Source organism: Mastomys coucha, unplaced genomic scaffold, assembly GCF_008632895.1.
Source record: "Mastomys coucha isolate ucsf_1 unplaced genomic scaffold, UCSF_Mcou_1 pScaffold22, whole genome shotgun sequence".
Taxonomy (NCBI): Eukaryota; Metazoa; Chordata; class Mammalia; order Rodentia; family Muridae; genus Mastomys; species Mastomys coucha.
In genome coordinates, this window is record NW_022196905.1 from 100,669,792 (window position 1) to 100,681,645 (window position 11,854).

General features: G+C 43.2%; 1 protein-coding gene across 4 annotated transcripts in view; it reads right to left on the minus strand.

The window, feature by feature from the left end:
- The window catches only part of Evi5 (ecotropic viral integration site 5), a 167,478-nt gene that overhangs the window by 151,046 nt on the left and 4,578 nt on the right, over positions 1 to 11,854 (minus strand). Inside the window, exon 1 of one of the 4 annotated variants that reach the window (XM_031337210.1) lies at positions 10,609 to 10,735. The exons of the other annotated variants lie outside the window; for them this stretch is intronic. The gene's annotated coding sequence lies outside the window, so the exon portion shown is untranslated. Of the gene's footprint in view, positions 1 to 10,608; positions 10,736 to 11,854 lie in introns of those variants that run through there. 4 annotated transcript variants of the gene reach the window in all.

Genomic DNA, 11,854 nt, shown 5'->3' on the forward strand with positions numbered 1-11,854 from the left:
AAAACCAAAAAAAAAAAAGAAAGAAAGAAAGAAAGAATGAAAGAAAGAAAGAAAAAAGAAAGAGAGAGGAATTCTGAGACAAGAGTGAGAGCACTGGAGACTCATCCCAAATGAAGGAGCCTGTCACATGAAACTGAGAAGAGGTGACCAACCATGTGGCAGGACTCAGAATAGAACGAGCTAGCTGGGGAACAAGCCAAAGGTTTTGGCCTTTATTCATGAAATTCTAGGCATTTAATCATGAAATATTAAGTCTCAGAGTCCTTATTTCTGGGCACAAAGAGGCTGGATGGAAAAGCTCATGGCTACAGGTGGTGGCTGTACACTGGTGTGTACTGGGCTCCCTACCTGGGATGAAAAGAACTGTGTTGTGTCTGTCACAGCCCAACACATGGAGACCTGCAGCCTCAGCTTCCTAGAGGCAAAAGTAGGCTAAGTTCAAGAGTAGCTTGCACATAAATTTAGCATTCTCAAGGCTCTGGGTTTGATCCCAAACATGACTAAAAAATAAGGAAGCATTAAGATGTAAAACTTTAATGTAAGAAGATTATTAATAAAAGCATTTAAAAAGTGAGCTCCAGGACAGCCAGGGCTATACGGAGAAACCCTGTCTTGAAAAACAAAAATAAAATAAAATAAAATAAAATAAAATAAAATAAAATAAAATAAAAGCATTTAAATTAGCTGGGCAGTGATGGCACGCCTTTAATCCCAGCACTTGGGAGGCAGAGGCAGGCGGATTTCTGAGTTCAAGGCCAGCCTGGTCTACAGAGTGAGTTCCAGGACAGCCAGGGCTATACAGAGAAACCCTGTCTCGAAAAACAAAACAAAAACAAACAAACAAAAAAGCATTTAAATTGAAAAAAAAAAAGATTTAAACTTTTCCTAGCACTCAGAAAGTAGAGGCAGACAGACCTCATGAGTTCAAGGCTAGCCATGGCTACCTAGAGAGACCCTTGACTCAAAATACAAATACAGTTAGTTAAGTTAGTCTTTAGAAAATGGTAAAACTTTTAGTTCACTAGACATTTTTCTTCAATTAGTTGCTCTAATAAAGTCAAACACTAAATCGTCCTTTAAATAAAAAGTGCACCTCTAGGCAGTGGTGGCACACACCTTTAATCCCAGCACTTAAGGCAGCAGAGGCAGCCAGATCTCTGTGAGTTTGAACTGTCTGGTCTATATAATGAGTTCCAGGAGAGCCGGGGCTATACAAAGAAACCCTGTCTTGGGGTGTCATATTCCTGCTTAGAAACAAGGATGCATCAACTGAGTCTTCCCTCAGTTTATAAGTCTTGTGAACAAGGAATTCTGTCCAATGTAGGCAAAATACAGTGCACTAACCTCCCCATACCTACCATTATGCTTGATAAACAGATGTTGAGCCAGTTAAGCTTGGGTTTCCTGGACTTGACCACAATTCCTAATTCACGCTACCAGCCTTACAAGTGACATACAAATGCACCAGACTACCTGACAACCTCTATTACCTTTTCTTTCCAACAGTGTAACAAACCCAAAAAAGCAAACAAGTTCACAGTCTTTATTTTTGTTCTCATCTATTACAGGAATTCCAAATAAATATCCAGAGTATTTCTCATATATTTATTCTGTCAAAGTCATCCTCTGGGGACGACTGAGATGGTTCAGTGAATAAGCCTGGCAACCTGAATTCAACCCCTGAAACCTACAAAAAGGTGGAAGGAGAGCATGGAATCCACATAGCACTTCTAAATCCACACATGTGCTGTGGTACAGAGATGCCTGTTAGTCTAACCTTCCTTCACTTGCTGTAAAAGTGTGCCGCTGTGTTTTTAATTGTTAATACTGTACCCCCAAAGAGCTAATTAAGGGCTGGCAGAATTTTAGTACTGTCATTTCTTTTTGTTTGTTTGTTTTGTTTTGTTTTGTTTTTTTCAAGACAAGGGTTTCTCTATAAAGCCCTGGTTGTCCTGGAACTCACTCTGTAGACCAGGCTGGCCTCGAACTCAGAAATCTGCCTGCCTCTGCCTCCCAACTGCTGGGATTAAAGGCGTGCGCCACCACTGCCCAGCTTAGTACTGTCATTTCTATGGCCCATCACCAGGTTTTCTATTTAGTAAATATCCACCCTTCCTTACCTGCCTAAAGTCAGTCTAGAGATGTACCAGAGGTTGTCTCACTACTGACTGTTTGTATTAAAGATCTAACAGCCAATAGCTTGAGCAGGAAGGAGGAGGGCAGAACTTCCAGGCAAAGGAGTGATACAGGGGAGGAAAGCAGTGCTGGGATATTTAAAGGGACAGAAAGGGACAGGCATGGCAGGTCATAGGCTAGAATAGTTGGTTAAGTTTGACTTAATAATAGTTGGTTAAGCTACGAGACTGTCCCAGAAAAATACCTAAGCTTTAAACTATATTAGAAGTCTCCATATCTAATTTATACCTCAGGCAGATCCACAAAATGTCTCACATACATAATATACATGCAACATGCAAATAATAAGATATCTAGTTTTTTAAATGTAAACTCCATCCTCAACTTCAAGTTGTGCCTTCCTACCATCAAATTATGGGTGAGTCTTCTATTATGTTATACCTGAAGATACATTTTTCTTCTTTCACATCATGTTACAGAATTGTTTATTAAAACTACAATTTTATCCAGTAACCACTTACACTATTCCAATAAACTAATTTATAAAAACCTTTGACTTTATCTTTGGCATGACAAAATATCTATACTAGATCAAAGATAGCAACTCATCATTTCAGCAACAATTCAGAGTCAAAACCCACATCTTCATTTGCATACCAGTGCAATAAAATTTTCCCATGAGCAAATAAAATAAAATCAAGAAAACACTTATCCATCAGCAAGTCAGTTCCATGCTAACTCTCATTACAGATCTACAACACAGAACAAGACAGTGCTTCAGGAATCCTCATAAAGAACTTGCAAGACCATCAAGAGGAAAACCAACAAAGAAAGCCCAGATTAGAGCCAGTTTACCCAGTTTTAGAACATTTTTCAGAACACAGCTGCAAGTGTTAGATGACTACAAAGAACAATGAACAAGTTCTGAACCAGCATTGTCTGTAGCCCTCAGAGAGTGAATGAGTTGCAGTCATGGAAGCTTGGCTGCCATGTGCCGAGCAGTAATAAACTGCAGGCTGCAGAGCACAGGTCTCAAGGACAGTTACTGTAATAGGCAGCTGGCATGCAAACAGTAAACAGAATAATCAAACGCAGGAATGAGAGGTGGGACAGTCCTTCCTGAGAAAACTGAAGAGACCAAAGCCAACAGGGTCTTACCTGCAAACACAAAATTAACTGACATGTTTATGAGGAAAGACTATCATACCACTATGGTAATCAATGATTGCCAACCAAAGTCATTTCTGACTGGCATCCTGAGCATTACTTATAAACATAAAAGAAAAATGATTGTGATGTAGCAAAACAAAAAGGATTTGAGCAGTGGTAAGTACCTTAGTCACTTTGTATTGTTAAAGCTTATTAAAAATCACTGTGGGGGGCTGGTGAGATGGCTCAGTGGGGAAGAGCACCGACTGCTCTTCAGAAGGTCATGAGTTCAAATCCCAGCAACCACATGGTGTCTCACAACCACCCGTAATGAGATCTGACGCCCTCTTCTGGTGCGTCTGAAGACAGCTACAGTGTACTTACATATAATAAATAAAATAAATCTAAAAAAAAAAAAAAAAATCACTGTGAATGGGCTGGAGAGATGGCTCAGAGGTTAATAGCACTGACTTCAAATCCCAGCAACCACATGGTGGCTCACAACCATCCATAATGAGATTTGGTGCCCTCTTCTGGTGTGCCTGAAAACAGCTACAGTGTACTTACATATAATAAATAAATAAATCTTTAAAAAAAAAAAATCACTGTGAAGAGCACCATGGGGTTCACAGGTTTAGTGGCTAAATAGTACCCACAAAATCTATTTAGCAGCACAGATTTCAAAAGGATATTTTAATACAAAAAAATGACAAGACATAATTGAAAGATTCTCCTTTGAGCTAGTTCAAATACTTGCCATGCAAATGTGAGTGCTACAGTTCGGATCCCTAGCACCCAAGGAAATGTCAGGTGAGCACGGAGGCCTGCCTGAAATTTCAACTCTTTAAGAAAACAGGGGATTGGGCTGGTGAGATGGCTCAGCGGGTAAGAGCACTGACTGCTCTTCCAAAGTTCCTGAGTTCGAATCCCAGCAACCACATGGTGGCTCACAACCACCCATAATGATATCTGACTCCCTCTTCTGGTATGTCTGAAGACAGCTACAGTGTACTTATTTAAAATAATAAATAAATATTTAAAATAAAAAAAAAAGAAAAGAGGGGATTCCCCCAAGCTAGACTAGCCATGATCATTATCTCTGTGCTTGAGACCTTGCCTCCATGAATAAGGTGGAAAGCAACAGGAAGGCCTCCAAAACTACCTGAACACTCATGTGCACCCACACATGCAAATATGTATATACATGCCCACATATTAGACACACAAGGCATATACTTTAATTATGCAAGCATTTTAAAATCAACATACTATACATATTATTTCTACTTTAGCAGGAACTACAGAGTGAAAATTATGTCTCAAAAATTCTGTCACTTAACTAGGCATGATGATGCACTTTTAATTCTAACACAGAAACAGGCAGAATCCCTGAATTCAAGGCCAGCCTGATCTACATAGCAAGTTCCAGGTCAGCCAGGACTCCACAGTGAGACCCTGTCTCAAACTTAAAAAAAAAAACAACAATAAAAAAAAAAAAGAAATGGAAAAAAACAAACTTGGCTTGCGAGGGTTTTGAAAAGAAAATTGATATATTATTTTAGTGTGTGTGAATACACACAGATACACATACATACACAAACACACACACAGAAGACAGCTAGCAAGAGTCAGTTTTCACCTTCTACCATCTGAGTTCTAGAGATGGAACTCAGATCATCAAGACACAGGCTGTGCCATCTCACTGACCTGCTTCATGTGTTTTAAAGAAAAAGCTCGCCAAATATGGTGGTACACATTGTTAATTGGAAGCAGAGGCAGAAAGATGTCTGTGAGTTCCAGGACTGTCTGGTCACTTAATGAGCTCAGAACAGGCAAGATTACATAGAGACACCCTGACTTGGCGAGAGGGGCAGAGAAGGAGGAGAGAGGGGAGAGAGAGGGGTGAGAGAGAGAGGGGTGAGAGAGAGAGGGGTGAGAGAGAGAGAGAGAGAGAGAGAGAGAGAGAGAGAGAGAACAGGAAACACAGAACCCCCTGGACACAATGGTACAAGCACACCCATAATCGTTATCCTAACACTTGATAGGCAGAGACAAGAAAACAGGAAATCAAAGCCAGTCTTGGCTACATAGCAAATTCGATGCCAGACTAAACTACATGAGACAGCCCACGTCAAAAATTAAAATATGGCCAGGAGGTGTGAGTTCGAGGCCAGCCTGGTCTACAGAGTGAGTTCCAGCACAGCCAGGGCTATACAGAGAAACCCTGTCTCGAAAATACAAATAAAAAAAAAATTAAAATATGGAGCCGGAAAGACTGATTATGATCACTGTGGACCTAAGTTTAGTTCCCAGCACCCACATGGTGGCTACAACTCTAACTCCAGTTCCAAAGAATCCAACACTCTCATCCAGCCTTCTCTGAAGATGCTGTACAAAATTATACACATCGTGTATACATGTAGGTAAAACATCCAATACATAAAAACAAATACATTTTAGGACGAAAAAAAAACCAAAATGTGAAAAAAGTAAGAGGAGGGGTGAAAAAGGAACTGCTGAGTTATACACAGATGCTTTCATTGTAACTGTTAACAGATGACAAAGATCTGACTTGAACAATAGTTTCCGACTTTTTCTAGTGTGAAACTTTGAACAACAGATCTGGAGGTATAACCCTGCAGTAGAGCACTCACGTGTACGAATAAAACATTGCAATGCCTCCTCTCCATATCACAGGACTGTAATGGCAAAACCATCCTAACTTTTCAATAAGTTTTAATATTACATATTACAAATGTGAGAAATGTATTAATTATTCATTCAATGGTTAATGCATGTGTATATTTCCAGATATGCAAACATATTTCTCATCTCTCCCCGACTGTCCCACATTTAAGATAAACAAGTGCTCCACAGAAAGCACTTCATGCTGAATTAGCTATAAAATAGTTTCCAACGCTAACATTGTAAGATTCTGGAACAAAGAGCACTTCTAAAACGAAAGAGTCGCCAGGCGGTGGTGGTGCATGCCTTTAATCCCAGCACTTGGGAGGCAGAGGCAGGCGGATTTCTGAGTTGGAGGCCAGCCTGGTCTACAGAGTGAATTCCAGGACAGCCAAGGCTACACAGAGAAACCCTGTCTTGAAAAAAAACAAAAAAGCAAAAAAACAAAACCAAAACAACAGCCTGCAACCTCAGTAGTGGGAGATAAAGACAAGAGGGTCAGAAGTTCAAGGTCAGCCTAGCCCAAGGTAAAGAATGTGTGGAGGAAGTGGGGAAGAGAGAGAGAGAGAGAAAGAGAGAGAGAGAGAGAGAGAGAGAGAGAGAGAGAGAGAGAGAGAGAGAGAGAGAGATCGATGGCATAGGCCATTTCCCTCCTGGCAGCCTAGCTTGGTAACTGTTCAAAAAGCAAACATAAAATGTGTGAAACAGGTAAAATGACAGGCATGGAGGTGAGACACCAACACGTATGTGTAAGAATACAAGGCAGCTAGGGTGCATCCAAGTTAGACTGAAGACTAAACACACAACCTAGTTTGCTTCTTCATAAAACTACAGCTAAAACACTTATAGTTTTGCTGGGACTGGTAAGATAGCTCAGTTGTCAAGTGCTTGCAGCACAGACCAAGGGGCCTAAATTCAAATCCTCATTTCCCACAGAAAAAGCTGGGCACAAAACAGCATGAAGCTGTAATTCCGGCACTGGAGATGAGAAACAGGAGGATCCCTTGGGGCTTGCTGGCCAGCCCAGTGGATATAGCAAGCTCCAGATTCAATGAGAGAATCTGTCTCAAAAAAGCAATTTAAGGACAACTCCGGATGTGTACACAGATATATTAACACATATAAACCACACAAAAGGATATATGTGAAGAAAGAAAATGAAATTTTGCTGTTGTTTTTAAGACACAAACCAGTAAAGTCAGGAAAAACAGAAAAAAAAAGAGAGAGAGAGAGATACAACCATCACCTTTTCAGAGGTTAGGAAACTAAGCCAGTATGAGAACAAACTCAGTTTATACCACAGAATTCTCAAAAGGCTGAGGAACTTCCAGAACAAACTTGAGGGACAGAAACACACACACAACATGAAGGCGATGCAGGCCATGTAAGCCTGGCTAAGGCCCAGAACCCATGCAAAAGTAGAAGAAGCAACCCAATGCAAAAGGCTGTCCTCTGCCCCCACAGACAGCATGGCTGCACACCCCTGCACACACACACTCAGAAACCCAAACTCTAACAATAAATCTTTAATTAAAAAATTTAGATGCCATTGTCTGAACAAATCAAAATGGCAGACACCACTGAGCAGAAAATAGGTACATTGAATAACAAACGGAGCACGGAATAATTCCCACTGCTCTGAGTCTGCATCAGGTACAGAAAAATTCCCACTGCTCTGAGTCTGCAGATACATGGGGAAACCACAAAACCACGTCTTGATTCTATGAATTTTACCCTATATAATAACATCAAGTTTTATAAGTACTACTGCATGGGTCCTACCCCTAGAGATACTAATTCAGTAATGACAAGGATTTTTTTGTTTGTTTGTTTTTGTTTTTGGAGACAGGGTTTCTCTGTGTACTCCTGGCTGTCCTGGAACTCACTCTGTAGGCCAGGCTGGCCTCAAACTCAGAAATTCACCTGCCTCTGCCTCCCAAGTGCTGGGATTAAAGGCCTGCACCACCACTGCCCGGCTAAGGATATTTTTTTAAAAGCTCTCCATGAGATTCTAAGATATAGCCAAAGCTGAGAACTTTTGCCTGAAACAAGACTAGAGGGTAAACCTGGACATTAGTAACTCCTACTTATAAACTCTGGTCTTCCTTCTGATTAACTACCAAGTGCTCTTTCTTAACCATGAACAGAGAAACAAAAGACTGTCACTAGAAGACCCACTTCCAATCAAGCAATAATACCAAGTTGAAAGTTAACTTGGAGGAAGCAAACTAAGCAAAGAAAACAAAGCTTAAATGAAACTATCTTTACCTTCCTAAGACAGGCAGGAGAAAACAAGAGATCCACAAAACAAGACAAGAGCAAATGACTGACTGAGGAAGCTGAACCTTCCAGCTTACAAATGGGAACACATATGGTCAAGGAAGCAACTCTTTTGGGCCAATCCTAAAAGCCCAGAAAGACTAAGGACCTGACTTATCCAAGGCCAGTGTTGAAGAGGCTAAGACATTTAGACTGTGTAAGGAGGGTACAGCTAGGCTTTCTAGGGTCCCACTTTTATCTCATCATTTATTCCTGGAAACAGTAACATGGAGTAACTCCAGACTAAGCAGGGTGAAGTTCAAGGCTGAAAGCCAATGGATTAATAAGCACGAGTGTTTTTAGCAACCAGCAGATACCCAGTGCCCACTTCCTCTGCCCAGCTTTCAGAACTCTGGCGGCCAGATATGTGTATCAGGTCCCCTTATCCACAGGAGATACATCCCAAGACATCTAGTAGCTCCCGAGGAGCTCCCACAGCACCTCCCTGGGAAATTCATCAGTATGGCTGTGCTGTGCATGCTGAAGTGCTACTGCAACACTATCACAACTCCTTTACCCTTCCTCACATTTTACAAACTGAAGAGTATTCTTAGCAACAGCTAAGCCTATTAAGTCAACAATAGTCACTGTTTCACTTCAAAGGAGCTTTTTGTTTTTACAGCCCCACTTTTGGCACACACAGAAGGAAGCACTCTTCCACTGGGGGCCATTATTAGTAAAATAAGGGACACCTGAGCACAAGGTGGAGCTGGCAGAGCAGTCCATCTTGACAACCCCAAAGGTTACTGAGTAACTGCACAGCCTAGATATGCTGCACAAAGGAGTAATTAGCATCCCACCTGGATAATGTTCAGCTACTCCAAATGGCATGTAACTTAAAACTAAGTGAGCTAATCTGTATCAAGCCCTCAGAATGGTGCCTGCCCAAGAGTACCTAAATAAGTTCAATTTAAAAAATTTTAAGACTTCTAAGTTGTTTATTTCTGGAATTTTGCAGATTCTGTCAGACCGCTGATAAAAGAAACCTTGGAAAGGAACAAAGTTGCTCATGCAAAGATGTAGGTTCTGTCCCCAAGGTTGCAGAGAACAGAACTAAAAACACTGGAAAAGTCAAGTAACGAAAAACTAAGCATAATTCATAAAAGAGACATTTCACAAAAGATTAATACAAAAATGGCTAATATTTTTAAACTCAATCACCACGCAAAATAAGGGCACACGTTGATAAAGTAGTGTACCACCACCCAAGTTGCAGCTTTTTTTTGAAGATGGTAAGTATGGAATAACTGGAGTAGATGATACAACCGTCTTGAGAAAAGGTCCAACAGGACCTAAAGCCAGAAATTTAAAAAATAAAACAAAACAATAATCAACCAGAAATAGTGGCAACATACTGCAAGGAGGTGGACAGCAGGAGTATGGGGACAGCCTGGGCTATGTATAGCGAAACTTTGACCCAGAAACAAAACCAAACAAAAACAGTAATTCCACTCCTCCGACGTATATATCCCAACCTCGTAACTTCTTGTTGGTTTGTGTTGATTCACGTAAAATTCATTACCTGAAAACTTAAAATTGTGATCTCTTTACTCCAGATAGACTTGACTAAATTTTCTAAGATTTCCTTGACACAAACTTCTCACAGAAGTGAGCATTTTCTGTCTTACAGGAAGCAAAGTTCTGGAACACTGAGAAATTGTTACTAATAAAACTTAAAACACACACACAAATAAATAAATAAATAAATAAATCACCGCGCAAAGATAAAAAACGACCAACAGATCACGTTTCTCTAACTTCAGGAAGCTCTGGAATTCATTCTCTAGGCGGAGAAAGGAGGTTATTACTCTCCAAAGAAAAACGCTTGTTGCTCTTCAAAATCCCCTCCAGCAGAAACAGGACAGCCAGGGAGCCGGTCCAGAACTTTTGCTTAACTCTCCGGTGAAAGGACCTAAGGTCGGGGTGACCCGCACAGAAGGCCACCACCACAATCCGACCCACCGGAAACCCGCGGTGAATCTCAGGCTAGACCCGTTATTAAGGGAAGGGCGATCCGGTGCCTGGGAGCTCCGTGCGCCGTCGCTCCGCACACCCCGCTCGCCCATCACTTGCGGGCAGCCGCGGTCACGCGCAGCCGCCGCAGGCCGAACGGAGACGCCAACTTTCCAAGCGGGGCGCGGCGGACTCCCGTGTCCTCGAGGACCGGCCCGGAGGCCGCCCGAACTAGGCGAGCGCGGGGAACGCAGGCCCCGGTGGGCTCCCGCCGCAAACTCCGCCGCGGCCCGGGTCGGAGACGCGGCCCTCGGCGGCGCCCGCGCCCTCCCTCGCCGCAGCCCGGCCTGGCGCGGCGCCCCTCACCTTGGAAACCTGGAGTGGACTCCGCCGTCAACATGAACTTCCCATCCAGCCGGCGGCCGAGCCGCCGCCTCCCAGCGCCTCGGCCCGGCTTGGCCTCGGAGGCCGCGTTCCCCGCGTCCTCCGGAGCGCGCCTCCCGCTTGGGAACCCGGAGCCGCCCGCAACCCTCCGCCGTGCCGCCAGCAACTCGGGAGAACCCCGCGCGGCCCGCGCCCGCCAGCTCCGCCCGGCTCTGGTCCGGCCGCTTCGGGAAAGCCCAGGGCGCAGGCGCGACGAGGGCCTTAAAGAGCCCCGGCCGGCCGGCCTCCAAGGCTCAACGGGCTCGAGGAGGTTGGGGCCCTGGCCGCGCAGGCGAGGCCGAAACAGAGGCCGAAGGGATTGGACCAAGGCGAGCGGAGGCGGGGAGATCCCTCTCGGTCCTCCCCTCTTCCAAGAGCCCAGCCCTCCACCCTGCTAACTGCTTCCAGTTGCTCGAGCCGGCCCCTCGCCAGTCAGGGCGCACAAGACACGCCCCCTCAGAGTCCCCGGGGCGAGCTTTGGCGACAGGCGGCGCGTGGGGCGCGCAGCTCTGCGGGGGGCTGCCCAGAGTCCCAGTCCCCAAAACATAACATGAATCAAATGGCACTCGCAGTGGGTTTATTCGGAGTCTGACAGAGGGCAGAGGGTGGGCAGTTATCCAACATCAACCAAGAAATTCTTAGAAGGAAATTACTTAGTTCGGGACAAAAACAGCCGATTCATTTGTCAAAGGAAGAGCAGGCAACGAAAAATAATAAAGGCGATATAAATCATTTTTCATTATACACTTAAAATGACCAAAAGGATAGTAATTACCCTCAGGTAGTCAGAAAACGCTCCAAAATTGTTTACTAATCTGATACCACTGGTTTTTACATTTAGATTTGTAAGACCTGTCCAGAAAAGGTTCCACTATCATAAGCACTTCTAGAAAAGACTATTTTTCAACAAGATAAGAATATAAGAAATGGGAAGTAAAACCATTTCCTCCACCCAGCTTTGAAATTTTCAAAATAGTCTGAGGCAATTTTTTTTTTTTTTTTTTTGCATAACTTTAGGTCGGGTTATTAATGACAGTGTAACAACTTCATTGTACCAGGCCTTCAATCCCTGCACTTGAGTGACAGAGGCAGGCAGATCTCTGAGTTCAGGGCCAATCTCTTCTACAGAGTGAGTTTCAAGAAAGTCATGGCAACACAGAGACACATTTAATGCATCTACCATAGCAAA